The 5,836-nt window shown below is 42.6% G+C and overlaps 1 long non-coding RNA gene across 2 annotated transcripts; it reads right to left on the bottom strand.

The window, feature by feature from the left end:
• Positions 1–339: 339 nt before the first annotated feature.
• Positions 340–5,217, bottom strand: LOC139078280 (uncharacterized). Of its 2 annotated transcripts, none has more exons than XR_011531186.1 (2): positions 4,862–5,217; positions 340–3,425 (listed from the first exon to the last, which is right to left on the bottom strand). It is a non-coding gene; the product is annotated as an uncharacterized lncRNA (long non-coding RNA). The 2 variants fall into 2 exon arrangements; XR_011531185.1 differs by having other exon boundaries at positions 340–3,708; positions 4,862–4,982.
• Between the last annotated feature and the right edge of the window lie 619 nt (positions 5,218–5,836).

Below are 5,836 nucleotides of genomic sequence, written 5' to 3'. Positions count from 1 at the left end.
GAACCGGCGAACCCTGGGCCGCTGAGAAGCAGAACATGCGCACTTAACCGCTGCGCCACCAGGCCAGCCTGACCAATAAAAATTTTATGTTTTTTTGTTTAGGAATTTTTAACCAGAATTTATAGCACATTTATTTCTTCAAGAGGTTTCTAAACTTTTTTTTAATGGAAAATTTCAAACATAGAGTGGAGTGAGAATCGTCATGATCCTTTCTGCACCCATGACCCAGCTTCAACAATTATCAACCTTCTGTTAGTTCTGATTTTGTAATACATTCACCTTGTTTTCATCAATGACATAAAAATAATCATTATAGTAGTAACTCAATTCTGATCAAAGGAAGTTAAAAAGGTTTTTTATTAAATATATATAAATGTTTCTGCCAAGAGGTTTAATAGGGTGATCAATACAAGACTTCTAAGCCAAAAAATTATTACATTAATAGAAAATTTAATGGGGAAGTGGAATGGAAGTACAAATTTAAAGCGGAAAACTCCTTAAATAATGATGTAAAATTTCAACTTTTAAAGAACAGCTTGTTCATGTATTATTTAAATAGATGATGGTAGAGATCAAGGATGCATGATATTTGGATTACTTTGAAATTTTTTTTTTTTTTTGAGGAAGATTAGCCCTGAGCTAACTGCTGCCAATCCTCCTCTTTTTGCTGAGGAAGACTGGCCCTGAGCTAACATCCATGCCCATCTTCCTCTACTTTATATGTGGGACACCTGCCACAGCAGGGTGTGCCAAGTGGTGCCGTGTCTGACACCAGGATCCAAACTGGTGAACCCCGGGCTGCCGTAGTGGAACGTGCACACTTAACCGCTATGCCACCAGGCTGCCCTATTGAATATATTTTTTAAATGATATAACAAATAATTACAATGCCCCAGAATCCTTTTAAGCAGTTAATATGTGAAACATTTGAGATATCAACTTTAAAACATGTAAGGGAGTATGTATACTTTTTAAAAAATATCTTAGAGGGTATAAGTAAAAAGTATTTTGAAGTTCACTGTTCTAGAAGACCTGGTGTTTATTTCCAAGTCTCAGGGAGCTGTTGTGTTGTTTGGATAGGTCGTGTCTGCTAGAAGGCTAGAGAGAGGAAAGGGAGCCCAGAGCCTGAGATTGAGGTCTGAGCAATGTGTCTCTTTCCCACCATCCATCATGACCGAGTTGGATTATTCCAGGAATGCAAGGTTGGTTTGATACTTGAAAATCAACCAATTTAATTCACCCTTCCAAACCCAGGGCCACAGATGGTTAAGACCCCTTGGCCATTATATATATGCAGGAGAAATAAACACCACCAACCACCACCCCTCCCTTTACTCACCAAGCAACCTATTGAAAGCAACCTGTGTTCTCTCAAAGGCTTTTCTCTGGAAAGACTTTCTTTAATGCATGGGTAGTGGAGGCTAAGACACATGTATGCCCTAACCAACTACCTTGAAAGGATGGTAGCCACTCTGTCTCCTCTCCCTGGCTGCACGCTCAGTCTTAACACAGTGTTCTTCCAAGTGTGGTTTGTTGTCTATCTGCAGTTGGAATCCATATAGATTCCTGGGCCTGAGCCCAGACCTACTGAGTCAGGCTTTCTGGGAATCTACATTTTAAACATTTACACTCTCCCAGGTGATTCTTTGGTACTCTAAAGTTTATAAGGCACCATTCTAAATCATTTTCATGCTCAGCACTATTCTGAAAATAAAGTCTCTATTTTATTTTCATACAGGGGCCTTCCCTAAACCCTGTCTTGGCATTTCTCCTACCTGACTGTTCCTTCTCTGACCCCTTTCAGGCTTCCATTTTTTTTCCTTACTCCCTCAAATAGATGTGCTCCCCAATATATATGCCCCCCTTCCAAGGTGCTCTCTTCAGATTTCAACTGTCCACCTTTCTGCAGATGATTCCCGAATTCGCCCCACTAATCCCAATCATTGTCCTACTAATAATCACCGGCATTTATTGAGTACTTCCTGAGGAATGTGTACTAGACCTTGGCTTTGATTAGCTCATTTACTGCTCACAGCAGCCCTTTGAGGTAAATCATCATTATCACCTTCTTAACAAATGATGAAACAAGCTCAGAGGGAAAAGCAACTTTTTGCAGCTTGTAAATTTAGTCCTGGGTCTTGAACTTGGGACGGTCTGACCTCTTAACCACTCCACTGGGCATCTTGCTTGGGCTCCGAAATGCCTGAAACATACTTGCTATCCTCCCCTGTTCTTGCTCCCTCCCCATTCCCGTGCCAGATATCTTCTGCTTGCCCTTTGAGAAGCACAGGAGGTAACCCCACGTCCCGAATCTTCACATCTCTAGAGATACTCCCCTGGGATCTCTAACTTCATTCTTTCACAATCTAATTTCACATTTTTCACCACTCACTCTCCTATTACTGAAAAATAAGTTGAAGTACAATGGAGATCTCTCGAAAATTATCTGAACTGAGCAGCAGAGCCAAAGACAGCCTCGCATGTCCACGTGTGGAGGCTTCTCTGCTTACAAACAGGATGTCGCTGAGTCTACATCCTGCAAAGACAAAGTGACAGAATATGTGTAACCCTTGCGTACACATCGGTGTAAACCTAACCTGCACTTTCTTTTCTAACCTAATCATATGCCTCTTCTTCTTCCATGATTCTCACCCTGTCATTGCTTTAGTATTTATCCAAAATGAGGAATTAGCGATCATAAATGCTTCAAAAGTAAGCACAAAGTAGTAAAATGCAGTAGACCAGAAAAGTGTTCGTGGTGGCTTTGGGAACAAATCTAGCCTAAAGATGTGATCCCCTCAAATGTACTTTTTAAGTTTATTAATTTGGATTATTTGTCGATATCAATTTTTTTCACATAAAAACCCGAAATGTGGCATTCTCCTGAGAAATCAGACAGTCCAGCAACGTGACTTCGACTTTCCTACAAGTCAGTATATGGGTAAGGGCAGAATATAGACAGTTCTCTTCAGACAGGCGTGGGCTCCCCAGGTCACCACCTCTCTGCCGCTCCCTGTCGTGTCTCTGATCTGCCATGTGGTGCCAGCAGTCTTCATCTTCCTGCTTGAGTGCTTGGTTGGTTGTCTAATGGAGCCTTTAGATTTGGGCAAGAGGGACCCTTGCCCTGGACTCCTCCCTTTAGTGGTTCTGAATAGACAGCACACACACACTATTTATTAAAAGTCTCAGGCAGATCGCCTCAGTATCTGGTACTCAACAGCAGCACCGTGCAACCCATGGCACTAAACATCTGCTGTCACGCCTGATGCTGTTCAGGCCCCAGGGTAACACTTCCCCGCATCTCTGGTCCTATGTCTGCAAAACAAAAGCATTTGCTTCTGAGTGTCTTGATTTGTCCTTGTGCTGCTGCCAACATCAGACAGACGCTGCTCCACGGTGCAGGGAGGATGCGAGCAGGGGAAGCACTTAGGAAGGAGAAAAGACAACTGAATTCAGCATCAAAGCCTTCTTTCCCTTAGCAGCCAGTCTCCCCGGCAATACCGGAGCATCCCTCTGCTTGTTTCTCGTTGTCCCCATTCATTATTCCAGAGGGGCTTACAAAGAGCGCAGGGTCTGTAGCACTTGCGCATGGCAGCTGAAGAACATTTTGTAATATAAACAATTCATATTACTCTTCAATTTGCATATCTATGTCTTGATGTAACATGCTTAGATTCCCTGCATTGAGAGCTAGATGAACACTGAATGCTGGAATTGAAAATAGTTTTATTTTTATAACAAATATTTAATGGGATTTAACTAAAACTTTTAAATACATGTATTTACAAGATATGTATAAACAATGTGAACAATAACTTGACACGTTTTGCTTTTGACCTTATGGATGTATACGTGTCAAAGGAGGAAGATGAAATGTTTTGTTTAAAATTTGTTTACCTCGATTTATGACTTTTACACATCCTGGCATACAGTGTGCAGGCTGTGGCCCCCAAATGTTGGAAGGTCTGCCCATCTGTTTTGCTCTGTCCCCAGTGCGTTTGAGCTTCCGTCTTGCCTTAGCCTAAACATTTTGATGAGACTGAAGCAGCCTATCCCAGTCTCTATCGCCCTCTGTTGGCAGTGGGCGGTTGTCACACTTTTGCTTCCACACGGAGTTTTGTTCAAATCAGGAAAAGCTTGGAATTGAATATTCATAACCAGAGGAGTTTCTGTGCTTCATATTAATACTCTGGCTACATCATAATTTGAAAATACATAAAGGCAACTTTTTTTTGAGGCAACATGTTTATCCCAGAAAAAATAGTCATTCTGGTGAAATCCTGTCTTTTTACTAATCACCATCATGTGTTGCAAATGCTCTGGACCAGTGGTTCCATTCAATCCTCTCAGACCTTTTTACTGATAGTATTTCGACACCAGGAAAGAGACATAATTTCCAGTTACTTGGTGGAAGAAATAACACAGAGGCGAAGAGGGGGAGGCCATTGACGTTCCCAAAGAAGAAAGTCTAGTCCCCTCGCCACTGGAGGCAAAATAAGACAGAAGGAGGAAGGGGGAGAGGAGATGAGGGAGCGGCAGGGAGGGGTTGAGAAAGGGGGAGGAAAGTGGAGTGGTAAGGGAAGCGAAGAAGGAAGGGAAAATTACCTCTGAGGCTCTGACCCCCCTGAGTCCTTATCAGCCTTCTCCACCCTAACGCCTTCCTCCCCCTGGGCTTTCACCACTTACACCAGTTGCTTCCTTCAGGGTGAAAAGAAGAGTTGCTCCTTTTAAGGGTGAACCTTGGCGAATTGGAGCTTTTTGGCTCTCTGTCCCAAAGCACAGCTGACCAGCCCCAGACACAGACTTTCCTGGTCACGGCAGGTCGTGAGAGCCCAGGGCCCATCCTTCCCGAGGGACTCACCTGGAAACGTTTGCCATCGGTTCTGCTCATTCAGACTGCAGTCCTGAGAGGTTCCTTAACCTGGACTGTCTCTCAGCACGTAGAGGTTGAGAAGTCGCAGGGCGTGTGATCCTCTTCCGTAGGGAGTGTGATGGATTGTTTCCAGGAAGGTAGACTGCTTTTTAATAAAGGAATCTCTTCCCACATTTTAGTCCACGTTGGACACACACTTCGTCCTGCGCTGTACCCTACTCGAAGTCGCCCGACGTTTTCCTAGGTAGAGTCTCGCCTGCGGCTTTCAGCTTCACACCTTTTCAGAATCTTTACCATAATCAGAGAACTCATTTATGCAACTCCAGCTTATTATACTTCTGAGTGTTCCTTTAAGGGTTCAACCTGCAAAAGACAGAAAGGAAACAAAAAATTGTTTGGTCTAGGAAATTAAGAAAGATTTCCATTGTTGTTGGGTAATGGGTTTAATTCTGCAAATCACCCTTTAAAAATACCTTGAAGGGGTATTCTAGCACACTGGCTACATTTTTAACATTCCTAAAATTGCCCACAGTCCTTTTAAAAAACTATCTCATCTCATTTTAAATTGACTTTCATTTTGTCACTTGGAATTGGGGCAAAAAAGTTCTCAAGGTCTTTTCTGTTTTCTTGTTTTTGAAAGTAACGATTTCAAAAGGAGGGTCTGGGGCCCTTTTGCCATCTAGGATTTTATTTTTAAACTCAGATCCACTAGCCCGACCTGCTAGGACAATGAAGTCTTTTCAAGCCTATAAATTAGTTCCATCACTGACATATTTTGATGTCTATAAACCCAACAGAAGGGAGGTTCCCACATAACCAAACCTAAGTCAGTGTAGAAAGGAGTCGAGGAGTCTTGGGGACACTGACTCATCTTCAGAACCGCCTAAAGAGAGATTGGCCATTGACAACTTAAATCTTCAATGCTTTCTCTCTTTGTTTGAGTCCTGGAATGCCATTGATACC

This window comes from Equus przewalskii, chromosome 21 (genome assembly GCF_037783145.1).
Source record: "Equus przewalskii isolate Varuska chromosome 21, EquPr2, whole genome shotgun sequence".
Classification (NCBI taxonomy): domain Eukaryota; kingdom Metazoa; phylum Chordata; class Mammalia; order Perissodactyla; family Equidae; genus Equus; species Equus przewalskii.
The sequence above is the reverse complement of the archived record's forward strand: the minus strand, read 5'-3'. Positions and strand labels throughout refer to the sequence as shown.